Source organism: Toxorhynchites rutilus, chromosome 2 (assembly GCF_029784135.1).
Source record: "Toxorhynchites rutilus septentrionalis strain SRP chromosome 2, ASM2978413v1, whole genome shotgun sequence".
Lineage (NCBI taxonomy): Eukaryota > Metazoa > Arthropoda > Insecta > Diptera > Culicidae > Toxorhynchites > Toxorhynchites rutilus.
This window is the reverse complement of record NC_073745.1, coordinates 285,729,667-285,746,468: the sequence shown is the minus strand read 5'-3', so window position 1 is coordinate 285,746,468 and position 16,802 is coordinate 285,729,667. Positions and strand designations below refer to the sequence as shown.

The 16,802-nt window shown below is 39.3% G+C and overlaps 1 protein-coding gene across 2 annotated transcripts in view; it reads right to left on the bottom strand.

Moving 5' to 3' along the window:
• Window positions 1-16,802, bottom strand: part of LOC129769120 (ecdysone-induced protein 78C) — a 101,766-nt gene that overhangs the window by 10,979 nt on the left and 73,985 nt on the right. The gene's annotated exons all lie outside the window — the stretch shown is intronic.

Here is a 16,802-nt window from a genome sequence, read left to right as displayed (position 1 = left end):
TACAAAGAGAAATAAGCCGGGAAGTGTTTGCAAGCAAAGGCAAATAAACAAAACATTGCTTTTCTCAGTTTTACGATAAATCCTTCCATCCGTTGTATCAGAGTTCTCAATGGCCAAGAAAATAGAGCTTTTAATTAGGGAAATGAGTCGTATCGACAAAGGGAGGATTTTTTAGCACATTCGCACGCTATGTCACCCTACCCGCAAATAACATTATGCGTTGATAGTCATAGTCATTAGAGTACCTAAATAAATATCACACAATGCGAAGATGTGCCAGTATCTTATCTGGCCCAATTGAAAAAATAATGTACGATACCAACGGCGTTTATCATTGATGGTTTGTTGTACATATATCCTAGGAAACGGTTAAAACGGCCTTATTCTAAATATTTAGCTTCTCGGTTATAAAACTAGCTTCATGAAAATCTTTGTTTTAGTCAGGCGCGGAACATTCTAAGAAAACCAAAGTTCTGGTGTTTCATAACTTTTGAACCAGACGTTTTCATTAACTTTTTATTTGTAACAGAGCTGGGTTTTAATCGTGTACATTAGAATAGCAATGAAAATGGTCATCTCGAATTTTCAAACGGGACTTGATTAAAAATGTTGATTCCCACGAAAAACTACCCTATGCAAAATATCAGCTCAATTGGACTCCATTTACTAGTGTCCCACAGCCGTCAAAGTTTGAGTTTTTAAGTAAACTAAAATAATAAAATAAGTAAAAATACGTTTTAAGTTAAACGGTTTAAATGTGATTAAACATAATAATGTACTAAAAGCTAGAACATAATTGGGCAAGTAGCAGTTACCAGTTATCACACCTCTTCTTCATTAGTCTAGGGCATTGATAAGACTAAAATAAAATCGTGGGACATATGATGAAATCGCTAATTGTGGATAATGAAAATCCAACGTGCCCCACGATTTAATTTAGTCTTATCAATGCCCTAGATTAATGAAGGAGAGGTGTGATAACTGGTAACTGCTACTTGCCTAATTATTTTCTAGCTTTTAGTACATAATTATGTTTAATCACAATTAAACCGTTTTACCTTAAAAATTTTTTTTACTTATTTTATTTTCTAGTTTTTATTACATTATCTGTTTCATTAGAATATTTCTCTACAATAAAAGCATTGTACTGAATTCTATCAGTAAAAAAAATCATCACTTTTGTGGCTAACTTCTGACTACTTAGCTCGTTCGCCATGGACAAAAACAGGTGGTAGTCACTTGGTGCAAGGTCCGGACTATACGGCGGATGCAAAAGAACCTCCCATCCGAGCTCCCGGAGCTTCTGGCGCGTCACCAAAGAAGTGTGTGGCCTGGCGTTGTCCTGATGGAAGACAATGCGGCCTCTGTTTATCAAAGATGGCCTCTTCTTCATGAGTGCTACCTTCAAGCGGTCCAGTTGTTGGCAGTACAGGTCCGAATTGAGCGTTTGGCCATAGGGAAGCAGCTCATAATAGATTATTCCTTGACAATCCCACCAAACACACAGCAGAACCTTCCTGGCCGTTAATGAGGGCTTGGCCACCGTCTGAGCCGCTTCAGCGGGCTTCGACCACGACCGTTTGCGCTTCACGTTGTCATAAGTGACCCACTTTTCATCGCCAGTCACCATCCGCTTCAGAAACAGGTCGATTTTGTTGCGATTCAGCAGCGATTCACATGCGTCGATACGGTCAAAGATGTTTTTTTCGCGTCAACGTGTGTGGCACCCATACATCAAGCTTCTTTGTGAATCCAAGCTTCTTCAAATGGTTAATAACGGTTTGATGACTTATCCCCAGCTCTTGGCCGATGCTACGGCTGCTACTATTCCGGTCTTTCTCGGCTAATTCAGCGATTTTGTCGCAATTTTCGACGACAGGCCTTCCGGAGCGTGGCGCATCTTCGACGACCTCTACACCAGAACGAAAACGTTGAAACCATCGTTGTGCGGTGGAAATGGAAACTGTATCGGGTCCATAAACTGCATAAATTTTATTGGCAGCTTGAGATGCATTTTTGCCTTTGTCATAGTAGTACTGTAAAATATGTCGGATTTTATTTTTATTTTGCTCCATATTTGCGACACTATAACTCACGAACGACTTAACCAAACAAAACACTATCAAGGACTATCAAGGACTATATTAATACCTTTCCAACAAGCTATAGTATGACTCGATACAATGAATACAACTAGAACTACGCGCTTACAACGACACCTCGTGGAAATACCGCAGGACTTTTTTGACAGCCTAATATTAGCTCATTTGGACTTCATTTACTATTGTCGCAGATGTCAAAATTTAAGTTTTCTGAAAATCGAAAAATCACTCAAGAGGGAAATATATTAAATTCAGTGTTTCAAAAAAAAAAAAAAATGCCAAATGTCTTAGAATTGCATGATACGTCGAGATTAGTTATCTCGATTTCTTTTTAACAAGAATTGGCTTTTTGGCACTTGGTGACTTGAAGACTTGAAAATTTTTGTTTTTGAAAATCCCAATTTCCTTTCAATTTCGATTTCCTAGTAAACTAGTAAATGGAGTTCGATTGAGCTAATATTTTGCATAGGGTAGTTTTTCGTGGAAATCAACATTTTTAATCATGTCCCGTTTAAAAATTCTAGATGGCAAAAAAAATCACAAAGAAATTCGAGACAGGTCAATCGGAGAACCAAAGAACATGGACTAGCAATTGGAAACTTGGAACATGGAACTGCAAATCTCTCAACATTGTTGCGAGTATCTGAATTTTCTGGAATATATTAAGAGCTTGCAATTTCAACATTGTAGCGCTACAGGAGATGAGCTGGAAAGGTTCAATGGTGCGATCGTTTTAAGTCTACCAGAGCTGCGGCAACACACACGAGCTAGGTTCAGGTTCTATCATGATGGTGGAGATGCAGAAACGAGTGGCTGGTGGTCAATCGAAGAAGGAATGTGCAGATTGAGGATGCGTGGCCATTTCTTCAACACCATCATCATCAACGTCTACAGTTCCCAGGGCTAGAAGTTCAGAGGAGTGGGTTCAGTGCCCATCCGTGAACCAACGAATACGGCTTACGACTTAGCGACTTCACTGCCTCCATTAACGTGGCCAAACGTAGCATCTTCTCCCAGCACAGCCTCCGCTACCGTTACATATGAAGACCTCAGCAGATAAATTAACCACGGTTTGATCGATGGTTGGCACTTCTCAGATATGATCGACGTCAGAACAAGGGGTGGCGGTAGCATCAATTCAGACCACTACCTGGTGATGGTCAAACTGCGTTCTAAACTGTCAATCGTTAATAACATAAAATATTAGCGCTAACCACGGTACCACCTACGACGACTTGCTGGAACATACTCGCAGCTTTTTGAAGCTGCGTTATCGGGGGTAGACGAAATGGATGCTGCCGACGCACGCCTTCGTTTGCGAATTTGAATTTAAAAAAAAATGGTTTCATACACAGTTTGTTCAGGAAAGTGAATGTTTAACCCTTTCCCCTATAACATCGAGTCTCACTCGTGGTGTACTTGCATAACATAGGGCGGTAGAACGCTCAGCAGAGTAGTGAAATCACTTGATGTGTGATGTATTAAATAATACGGGAAGGGGTTAACTACCGCGGATCTTCTTTATCTCAAAAAAAATCACAGCCGTATTTTTTATGAAAGCAATCTTGAAAGCCACTCCAAAATACACCTTTCTAGAAACAAACTAATCCTACTAAACATAGATTGAAGTTGAAATTTTGTAAAAACAAATCTAGAATTACCGGTGCCAAGCTTATGCGATTGAGCCTTACAAATGAATGAATTGAAAAAAAAAACAATCCGATGTTACGGGTTTCGTAGAGGCAAGGGAACTATAATCTTGCGCTGATTTCATCGGAGATTGACATCAGCTTGTGTAGTAAGCTTAAAACAACATCAGGCTTCCTATATATCAAAGATGCGCTTGTACCAATGCCCATTGAGGTTCTTTTTCAAAAGCTTCAAAATGGGTCTCTAAATGGGTCTTTCCCATAATTAAATAATTATCTGTTTAACCTAATGCGTGAAAAACGTTTTTTGAAAAAAGAGAGAAAATTCTCCCCAAACCATAAAAATCTAATCTCCAAACCTGCGGGTCCAAAAACTAATACGGAAGCTATGGGATTAGCTTTCACTATATCAGGAGAACTTCTCAGATAAAAAGAAATACAACTTGAATAGAATTTCTTCATACTGGAAGGACTTACGGAACGTGTCATGTAATTTTTCAACTCGTAACTTTGCAGACGGCATTTGGTTTGAGGAACATATTTTCAAAAAGGCCTGGTTCAGATAGCTTTTCATCAACACCAATGTACAGTCAGAAATGCAAAGAAGTACTTCAGAATCATTTACTGTTGTGTTTACATCAACAGTACATCAGTCATTACATGGTTTATTGAATAGGGGCTTCAGATTCTGGACTTGTCAGTTTATTTACCAGATCAAAACTGAATCAAGAACTTATGAGGAGTGATAGTACGAATAGTAGATGCAGCTTACAAGCAGTATGAGTGATTTGAAGAGCTTAAACGAGCAGTATCTTCTGCATCGAACGAGATACACACTACAACATGGCGCAGCTTGGTCAAAACCACCCCCAAATAGGTTATTTAAACTGATTGAGAACTAAAGATGACCTACGAATTAGAAACTTATTGTTATTCTTGTGAAATTGACGTTAATTTTGTAAAGGAGTGAGAGTTTTCCCATCTGGTTCTATAGTTATGAAACACTGGAATTTTTGTTTTTTGAATGTTTCGCGCCTGAACACAACAATAAAGTTCAAATGACCAGTCTTTCAAATGAAGATAGTTGTTATGTCCTATACTATATACTTCAATTCATCCGACTTCTTCATATCTCTGGAAACTCAGAAAAAATGAGTGGTTCTATAGTTGTGAAACGCAGTGTAGCAGCTTTTGGGTATAACAATTACTCATTTGATGTCGTTCAAGTATTTAGGCGTTGTGTTTGTATTGTGCCTTTGTATGTTGAGCTATCTTGAGCCTTCCATTACTATTGATTTATCAATGAAAGACCAATTACATGGTTTTCCAGATGACTTCCGCCAATTAGTTATACCTGCGATATTCCTGTCAAGTTATAAATATATTGACTTAACTAAAACTAAGACTAGTCTAATAGATCCAGAGGATTTGATGTATTCAGTATATATATTTATTGCTGTCTTCACGTTCCGAAAGTTTAGTTTACACTGTTTGGTGTTTATTACAGAATTGGCTGCAACATACACCGTCTTACAACATACTCAAACCTTGTTACCCGATCATGTTTGATTTTTTCTCATAGTCTCAGCTCTTGAGCGGTACTCTGTTTAGTGAGGACTAGATATACGTTGTATGTCTTGTCTGAAATTCAACAGCTTACAAGTGCTTTGATTTCACATTGCTCCATTCCGGGTAATGAGAGGGCTGACTCATTAGCAAAGGCAGGTGCAATATTTATCAGCGTCAAATCGCCTTCAATGAATTTTATTCTTTAGTCCGCAAAAATACCATCGCTAACTGGCAACGCAAGTGGAATGAAGATGAATTGGGACGGTGGTTTCACTCGATTATCCCTAAGGTTAGCCTAAAACCGTGGTTCGAAAGTCTAGACTTGAGTCGGGACTTTATTCGCACCTTCTCCCGACTCACGTCCAATAACTGTTCGTTAGATGCACTACTCTTTCGTTTCAATCTTGCCAGCCGCAATCTCTGCGTTTGTGGCCAAGGTTATCACGACATCGAGCACATTGTTTGGTCGTGCGAGGTGTATCTGGTCGCCAGATCGAATTTAGAAAACTCCCTTCGGGCCCGAGGAAGACAGCCCAATGTGCCGGTGAGAGATGTGTTGGCTCGGTTAGACCTTGATTACATGTCCCATATATATGTTTTCCTTAAAGCTATAGATCTTCGTGTGTGATTGTCCCTACATCCTTATACCCTTCCTTCCTTCCTTCCTTTGCGAGTAATTCGTCCCCTTGCTATAAATAGTAGAATAAGTTGAAATGTAAATACACTATAGATATACGAATAGATTTAAGAAATGAGTGTTCATCAACATTGTTACAATTTCCTTATATCCCATCCTTCTCCTAAAAATATGTCACCCTCCTAAACTCGAGTACACCGCGAATAATCGGTTTTCCACCTTACTAACCATACATGTAAGAAAATTGTTTATATATATAGTTTTAAAATTATATTTAAGAATTCGGCTCCTTTAAACTTAAGTAACTGAGCCTGTAAAAATAAACGAATTAATAAAAAAAAGTGCTTTGATTAATAGTTCATTTAATATCACTTTTGTATGGATTCCTCCTCATTGTTCGACATCAGAAAATGAGAACACACACTTTCTTGCTAAGAAAGGCACTATGGAAGGACTCTTGTTGCATAGGACTATTACTCTCGAATTTGTCCCATGATTTCATACGGGTTTTCAAAATACTCATGTCCAATCATGATTCCTTGAATGCATATCTTTTTTGAATTAACATTAGGGATAATAACCTACGTATATAGTGATAACCTTTAACACAAACATAGGTTATTACGATATTGATCACATTGTGTGTTTCTGCTCTGAATTTCAAAATGACAGGTTATCTTCGAGAAAAAAATTTCGTAAACGCATTTTTCGAATTTTCCGATCCGCGACATTCTGGCCACTCGTAATTCTCGTTGACTTGTGAATTCCACTAATCCATACACTCCCAAATGGGCATCAAAAATCAATCGATGCGCTCCAGCAACCGATTCCTTCGGATTGAACTCAAACAATAAAACATCCCACAAATGACGCTTGTTTGACTCTAATGACTTCATCATCTTGAACAAAAAAAAATCAGAAACCGACGAAAGCTCCCAATCGTAATGATGGTAAATTGCTTGAAAATATCTAACCTCACATTGGGACGTTTTTGATGCAACCTTTTAGAGTAAAAAAATACTTCTATTTGCACACCTTATACAAGGAAGTAATCAGATGAAGTCAAGTCTGGAATATAAGCCGCATGCAAAAATACATCCCGACCAAACGTCTGAATTTTTTCCTTAGTCGGTTTTGCATAAACGTTTATGTATTTTTTGTGCAGGTGATCTTGGAACAATTCATGTGTTGACTTGAGGAATAAGTTCATAGCGTTTTCTATTTTTTACTAGTTGACCCGACAAACTTCGTCCCAGACAAAATTTATTTTTCGTTATCACATCCACGTTTTCTCACTAAGCGCACGTTCATGGGACCAATCGCAGAACTGTTCATTGATTGATCTTCTAATCTACCATTTAAAATTATTTTTTACTATAAAATTTCAGTACCAAAACTCGGCATTATAATATCAGATTATTTTCAGGCATAATTCTCTTGCAAAATTTAACATGTTTTCCCGTTACATGGAATAAATGTTTGATACAGAAAATATGATAGAATAAAGACAGCCCTAAATCGGACAATTCCTTTTTCGAATGTTGCTCTTATCAACACATTCGGCGATCCATTTTTATTTATATAGATAGAAGAAGCTATAGGAGTGAGTTTTATCACATTGAAATCCATTTCCACTTTCGAACAAATATCAATTTCGTTGGCACAAATATCAAATGGACTAACAACGCTCGTCACTATGAAATTGTAGAACATATGGGAATTGATTTTTCGCAAATTTTCCCATTTCATTCAGAGTATTCCGAAAATTTTCAATTGTCATGTTTGGTTGGAACATGTGTATTATTTTTATGGAACCCCCTCTCGATTCCAGAGAAGGGAGGGGTGTCATACCATCATAGAAATATTTCTCGTACCGAAAAACCTTCACATCCCAAATTGGGCTTTATTTGCTTTATTAGTTCTCAAGTTATGCAGAAATTTGTGTTTCATTTGTATGGCAGCCCCCCCTTAGAGAGAGGGTAAGAGTTTCGAACCACCACGGAAACGTTTATCGATCCCTAAAACCTCTATATGCCATGTTTGATTCCATTAGCTTGATTAGTTCTCGAGTTATTCAGCGCAGCCACCCTCCCTCCCCTTCTCTACAGAAGAGTGTCAAACCACTTAAGAAACGTTTCTTGTCTACTAAAACCTCCACATGCCAAATTTGGTTTTGTTTGCTCGATTAATTCTCGAGTATTACAGAAATTTGTGTTTCATTAATATGGCAGCCCCCCTCTAGAGAGGGGCGAAGGGTCTCGAAGTATCATAAGAATCTTCCTCGACCCCAATAATCCCTACATACCAATTTTCACGTCGAACGGTTCAGTAGTTTCCGAGTTCATAAGAATTAGACAGACAGACAGAAATCCATTTTTATTTAAAAGATTTTTACAACGATTTGTCTGGCAAAGGGTAAGTACTGCGATATGCGATATAACTCTCTCTGCTCTACAACACTATGTTAATTATATTTTTCAGTTATTCAATTTTTAATAATAGGAGTACCGGTAATTTTCTTCGTTTTTTTTTCAAACGGAACGTTCTTCGTCTTCCAAGTCAAAATTACCACTTTTAAACCATGAAAAAACGTCTGACGCGTTCGCTCAGTTGGAGCATAGTCACCATAAACATCCAAAAAAATGCGATGATTTTCCACAGATTTTTTCTTTATATTGAAGTAATGAAGTAACACTCCCCGCAAAACACTCTACAGCATGGAGATGGTTTGCAAAGTTCAAATCGGCGACTTTGACGTCGATGGCACGCCCGGCAGCGGAATGTCTTTTGAATTCGATGAAGAACATCTCAAATTACATTTGAAGGAGAATGGTTGCCGAACCAGTCGTGAATCGGCGGAAAAAATGAACTGCGACCATAAAACTATTCTCAAACATCTTCATTCAATGGGATTCGCCGAACCTGGAACCTGGATGCCTCACGAGCTCAACGAAAAACTCAGATGGATGATAAATCCTGTCTGTACGTCAATACGAAACAAATAAATGAGTGAGTGGCTCCAGGAGATACGCCAAAAAAGATCATGATATGTGTTTAATGAGATTGGGAGGAAATGGTGCACTGGGAAATGCTCGAAAAGAATGCCACGGTCAACAAGGAGCTCTACATTGCCCAGCTAAACTGCGTGAATGAGGCTATTCGACTGAATAGACCTGATACACTCTCTTGAATGGCGTTAACGTTCCCTGTGGAACTTTTGCCGTCTCAACCTATGAATTAATTAGCGTCATTTATTAATACTTAGTTGAGATTTCTTAAGACAAATAACACGCCTTGAATGTATTGTGAAGGGCAAGCTTTAGAATACGCGTAACCGCAGTGAAAGTCAAAGGAAATTTCTTTGATGAAAAATCCTCCGGCCAGAACGGGAATCGAACCCGAACACCCGGCATGATAATGGGAGACGCTAACCACTCGGCCACGACGGCGCCAGTGGTTGTATGGTTAGCGTAACAGCCTCACAATCCGATCGGCCTGGGTTCAATCCCAGCTGGCGTCGTTGGGATTTTCTGAGGCGAAAAATCTCTGGTTACGTCTTCCTTCGGAGCGGAAGTAAAAGAAGTTGGCCCGGCTCATGAGTTGTTGAGTCTGATAGGTAGGAACAGGTGGAGTCGCCTCCCTGATGTCGGTGATTGGCACTAAAAGTGGCGGAAATAGGCCGACGAAAAATAAGCGAAGATAAAAAAAAAAAACCACTCGGCCACGGGTGCACCCTACCTATCTGATATTCTACCAGAATTTTTTACGACAACGCCAGGTCCCATGTTGCACAAGTAGTCAAAGCCGCACTCCAAGAGCTTGAAAGGGAGGTCCTTCAGCATCCGCCGTATCTCCCGGACCTTGCACCGACCGATTACCATCTTTTCCGTTCCCTGTCAAACCTTATGAGGGCGTTATCTTCGATAACAAATAGGTCCTTAGGGGGTCTCCGTAGCCACATTGGTTGCGCGTTCGCTTAGTAAGCGATCGATCGTGAGTTAAAAACTCTGGGCCCTCATTGACCATCTTTGTGTTGTTACAGAATAACTACGTTCACGCAAAAATCATCAGCGATGGAGATCGATCCACGGTCGAAATAAGATCGATTCATCCATACAACTGCTCTGCTCTGCAAAAAACATCGGGCTGCTATTCTATTAATAACTCAACAATAATCATATCAACTGTCTCCGCTGTCCGGTGGTTTAACTGGATAATGGAAGAACAGAAAGAATACGCCTAAATGGCTACTGTGTAATGTGCTAATAATAGATATGATAACCATGTGACATGTACACGATTAAAATTCGGCTCTGTTACAGCTAATATGCTAATGAGCCTGAAATAAACAAATGGGATAAAAAAGAGGTCCTTAAAATCTGGCTCGACGACTTCTTTGACACCAGACAAGGCGATTTTTTGCGGAATGATATCACAAATGGGTTGAGAGGTGGGAAAGAGGTGGCAAACAGCAAGGGTGAATATATAATTAATTAACTTATTGATATAATTATTGTTCGAATAAAAGTCTGCGGTAAAAACGCTACAAACTTATTCCCCAATCCAATATATCCAGCGCACAAATTGAGTTTGTAACGCTTTAAATAAAGAAACGCGAGAGCGGTTAGAAAAGTAACATCCATACCAAAAATGTGGTGTGTACTGTGAAAAGAAGAGGGAGCTTGCTCGACAGTGAAAGTTGGAACACTCATAGCAGAAAATGACAGAACAAAGAAAGTAATCTTGAGCATAACACAAATGTTTTAGTTAAGAATAAGGAACAGAGATCAGAGAGAATAAACTTTCTCAGTTCTTAGTCCCCTGGTGCCTATGAACCAGGTCTCGAGCTTAATATCCAGCGATAATATTGAAATTGAATATTTTGTGATTTATTTACCGATACTTTTTTGACCAAATGTAAAAACGTTAATTTCTCTTCTCAATAGGTGAACAAGAGAGGTAGGCAAAATTTTGTTAATGGTGGATCAGTCAATTAGGGGTTGTGACCATTTAAACAATGACAAATTTTGGTCTGACACGACTTACTTGTTCATACTCTGTAAATAGAAACGCAGACTTTTACACAAACATGAACATCAAATGTCATATAATATAAACTAAGAACGGATTGTTGGAATTGAACGGATTGAACGGAACGGTTCACTCAATACAGTTTATTAGTATTATTCAATAAAGGACATTATATTCATGGTTTATGTATTTCTGATTTAGTTTACTTTACCTAATCGGTACTCAGAAATACTTTTGATTCGATACTTATTTCCAACCTACACTCAATAACAAACTATGCGTGCCAACAGACCCTTAAAGTTTATTTTTAGCACATGTTTTGGCATCCCGATTTATTTTATTAAATGAGCTTAAAAATAACAGAAAATGTGCTACTCTCTCATACTGGTACATCATTTGTATAACTATATATGCCATAGCAATATAAGAGCAATATGAGCGAGCGAAACAAGATACACATTGCAAATAAGCACGCATTTAACCTTTTCGCATACCTTACCACATGCACAGCCAAGAAAACTCTTAGAAAACGCTTTCCAACTTCATTTTATAATGAGGTGTAGCATTATAACGCATTTATGCGACAGCACCAGTGGCTATATGGATAGCGTAGTCGTGTAAACAGTCTTGCATTCAAGCCGGCCTTGGTTCGATCCCCGCACCGCATAGTTTGGAGTTTTTTTTTGGGTACAATCCCAAGCTGACGTTCAGTTTGAAAGAAAGAGATGACTGCTCCCATACACACAAAAATTTTAATATTTTTGAAAAACGTGCTTTTATTTGTTCATTTCACTCTTCAGCACATAAAAATGGATTTTTTTCTGCCGAAGATGACATGTTTTTGCCAACGCTAGTTTGGGTGTATCTTCTTTTATTAAATTCAAACTAATTGCATACCATGTAAATCATTCGGTTTTTTTTAAATACTCACGGTTACGGCAGTATGCTATTTTGAAATGTTAACATTTTTATAAAGCACTAATTATGATTTCCGATATCAGTAGCGATTTAACTGAATTTTTTTAACTTTTTTAACTTTTTAATTTAACTGAAAAGAACACAAAACACACAATATTAGAGACGTGCAAACCTTTCAACTGATCTATTAGTACGTCTAGAGACATGGATTCATCACATCTTTCTCGCTTCGGGATGGTTACTAGAACTTCATCCACGTTCTAGTGGATGCTCAACACTATTTTCCTTTCAGATGCTCAACACTAATTTCCATAGAACAGATAAACACGGTATCACGTGCTTCCCGAAGGATAGTTTTCAGTGCACTGTCGTTTGGAAATTCACTACCGAAAACCGAAAACTGCACCACCAAACGAACGAAAGTAAAAGTAGCAACTGCATCGGCGTGTGTCTGCAGGCTGCGACACCCACTCGCGTCACCTATCCGCCAAAAAGATCATTGAGTTACTACTGAATCGTTGTGGGTACACTTTTTTCACTATTTTTCCACCACGAACGTTGTGCGAAGGGAGTAGGAAAACTTCGAACGGGTGACTGAGAAAGGAAATCCGGAAGAAAACACCAACCTCTAAGACGCACCAGGCGTAACTATTTCTGTGTTCGTTCCAGGCCAGATCGAACCGGTGCATACACTTAAGCCCTTTGACAGATTGCTGTGAGGGCGGGGGCAGTTCGCAAAGATTTCCCAGGTTAGCGAATTTCTCCTCGCTACAAACAACGAACTTTTCTCACTTCTCGCCTAGATCACTGTCACTGGGTAAATATGCTTGGGGTATTTTTCGCGCAAATGTTAAACGGCTCCAACCGGCAGCGGCTGCATTAGTATTTGCACTACACGCTCCCATGCTGTATTAAGCTATCTCAATTTGCGTAGTCATCGACAAGGGGCTCGGATTCGGAATTGGATTGGGTCCAAACCATCCAAGCAATACCTTCACGATACTCGTCGTTGTTATGTATGTAGAAAGAAATGCGGCAAAGCGGGCGCCATCAACACCACTATCGTTGCACGACAAAACGTTGTAAACGCTTTTCCTCATTTCGGAAAAAATATCCTGACCCGAGCAGGTGAGTGTATCGGTCTGTGATACAACGTTGCATTTAGCTTGATGACATGGGAGAGCTCAAAGTAGACTGTCCTTCGTGATATACGATATAATGTATTTTTCCACTTTTACAGAACTATAAAATATGTGATTGTATCATCTTCTACGATTCGGACGGTAAACAAACCCATCGCAGAAACGTAAAGGTGTCTTCAGCTGGTAACTGCAATTGCAGTCTGAAACCGGCCGCCTTCAGATATCTTACCATTCGTGATCGATGCAATGCACTTTCTCTTTTCCACCGATATACAGTTTATGCAGTTTTTTTCAATGTTTTATTATAGTCACTCCAACCTTTTAAAGTCATTCGTGACTAATAATTTATGCAGTGGTTCGGTTGACTATTTTTAGTTAGACACGGTTGAATCCTGCATTATTTGAACTTTCAATTAACAAATGTTTACCACACTGCAATTGCCTCAATCCATTTTCTCGCAAACCGAGTGTGACCAACTCTATTGTATGTGCAAAATCATTTCCTCATTTCTCTCGTCGTAGACACACATTTTTCTTTCCTGTTTGTCTGTCTGCTTGGTCTCACCGTGGAGCGAGGAGCCCCCTTTTTCCACACGGCGAACGAGGCGAAGAGGAAGATTTCTTCGCATCCCAAGCATAATTGAATTCAAACAAACAACGAGCTGCATTTTATCTTTACACTGTTGAAAAATGAAATTTGCAAATATTAAGTGACTTTGAGGCTTGTCTAAGGTAGATAAAGCTCTGTTGTTATATCATAAGCGGTTCATGTTAAATGGTTTTATGTGCGAAGATGTGTTTTTTGTGTTTTTCTCTAGTGCACTCGAAATGCATTTTCGTAGTGGTATGCGATTTTCCTGCGTTTATATGGTGGATGGGGTAAAAGAAATGCAGTCTACCTTGAGTGGGAGAAACTTGATTGGATGGCATTTGGAAACGATATCATGACTACCAGAGCAAACGGAAGAGAGAGAACACATGAGGAAGTTCCAATGTAATCCGCGGTAAGCTGCGAATGTGCACAATGTAAGCAGCATCTGAAATTATGCTGTCTTCTCAAACTAAGGAAACATTCGACGCAACAATTCTATATGAACATCATCATCTTTTAAGTGTGTTGTGTATGTTGCCTATACAGGTCAGATGAAGGCGTCATGGCAGTTTTGACGTAGGACTACGTCTTTCATTTCTATACCGGGGTGTAAATCAATGTTTCGATAACGAAAGCGTTACGACGGAGACCGAGATTTTGAGCGATAATAGCTCCTTAACAACTGAACGAAATAGTATGATAAACACTTTATTCGAAAGATAAAATGTCTACGCGTTATATACTTGTTACTTTTTGATCAAAAAACTTGTTTCCATAGCCTTAAAATTGCTTTCAAAACAGGTTATTGAAACATCAATCGGTATATAAGCGAGAGCCGCTCGGAAATCCACTCAATTATAAAGGGTGTGTCACATCAAATTGCATCACGGAAAAAACGCTGTAGAAATTTAATTTTTAGGAATTATATCTTCAGCTTTCGCTTATAATCAGATAAGAGTGTATAGATCACGTTGCCCATGCTTCACTGTAAATTTTTCGTAAATTTGGAAAAATGTCATCGAACGAAAAAGAGCGTCGTGAATTAATCCTGTGCACTCATTTCGAGAATCCGGAGTTGTCACATCGGGACATCGGTAAGATGCTGGGAATCGTCCAATCCACGGTCAGCAGAGTACTAAAACGATACTTCGAGAACCTAACCATCGATCGGAAGGTGAAGAACGGCAAAAATGGATGCTCCGTCAGTGAAAAAGATCACAAGCGTGTAGTTAAGCAGTTTAGACGTGATCCGAGAAGTTCGGTCCGGGATGTCGCCAATAAGCTGAATTTGTCAAGTTTATTCGTCCAGCGGACCAAGCAGCGGGAGGGCCTGCGTACATACAATGTTCAGAAGGCTCCTAACCACGACGAAAGGCAAAACATGGTGGGGAAGACGCGAGCCCGGAAGCTGTACACCGAAATGCTGACGAAGCCGCATTGCCTGGTAATGGACGAGAAACCTACGTCAAAGCGGACTTTCGTCAGCTGTTGGGCCTGTTGTTCTTCTCCGCAGAGGACAAATTCAGCGTTCCGGAGGAGATTCGCAAGCAGAAACTATCCAAGTTTGTCAAAAAGTACATGGTGTGGCAAGCGATCTGCTCTTGCGGAAAGCGGAGCGCCCCCTTCGTGATGACCGGCACGGTAAACGAGCAGGTTTACCTTAAGGAGTGCCTACAGAAGCGTTTACTACCACTTTTGAAGCAGCACGAGGGCCCGACCATCTTTTGGCCGGATCTCGCTTCGTGCTACTATTCAAAGGACGTGTTGGAGTGGTACGAAGCCAACGGGGTCACCTTCGTGCCAAAGGAAATGAACCCGCCCAACGCGCCGGAGCCAACCCAAAAGTTGTCAAATCGGAGGCGGACTTCAAGAGAAAATGAATTTCTGTTAAAAAAAACTACAACCTGAAGTTGTACAGAACCTTATGGACGGGGTAAAAAGGAAGGTGCGAGCATACGGGCTTGGGCTCGAAGTATGAATAAAAAGAAAATGCCAAAAGTTGTTTAATAGTTTTTATTTTACTGTCTAAAATTTTCAAAAGGATCGGTCTACTGGGCGAATTTCTACAACGTTTTTTCCGTGATGCAATTTGATGTGACACACCCTTTAGTTGTATAGCGAGCATGGAGCATGTTGTCGCTGTGTGGTGAAGCTAACTTCGTTCATCATGAAAGCGCTGATGAACGGTGTCACCAAGAGCCTGGACAGTGATGCCACTGAAAAGGCGACCAAGAAGAATATTAGCATCGAAAAACGGTTCCGCTTGAGACATCGGAATAGCCGCCACACACACACATACACGAGCGGAACTCTTTTCGTTTGGTTGCCATTCAGCATCGAGAAGATTCCGGAAAGATGTCATCGTTGCTGAAAAATAATCTGCCAGTTCCCCTTGGAATTGAAAATTACATTCAAGCAAAAGAGTTTATTCTAATGTTTTCTATCCATATAATACTGTGACCAAATACATTTCGTTTTGTGATTTTCAATCAAGTGCGATCAACGTAAGACCACGTCTTTCGGCAATTTATTAGAGGTGCAATGAATCTTAAGAAGGAATTCCCGCATTACGCGCACTGGCAAACGTTGTTTACTCAACAATTTCTCAAACGAGAAATAGGTGTTGTGAGAAAGGATTAGCGAACGCAAAAATTATGTAGACTGATTTGATGCAACAGATATTTTGTTTATTAGAAATGGAATACAAATCATATCACAATACAAGCAATGTGTTAAGTACTATACAACTTTTGTGTGATTGCTTCTTTTGCTGAATATTGTGGCTCCAACGTAACGTTCTCGTTTTCGAAGTCCCCCAAATATTCATTTATTCATTCATACAGAATTCATATGCAACTAAAAACAAATGATCACTAAATCAACGATAGTCCTACGTCACCCTTGCGGTTATACCACATATATAACCCACTTCTTGTTTTTTTAGATCATTTAAACGATACGTGTCAATATTTAATGATAACCTGACGCTTATGAGAAATTCCAGATTAATAAATATTCAGATTTTGAAAACATGAATTTTCAATACGAATGAAAGTTTGTATTCCGTTTGGGTTGGAGGAAATATGAATTTTCCACAGCATTTGGAATGTTTTTGACTCAAGTTTAACTTTTGAAAAGGGCGTATCGATTTTAGTAAGAGAA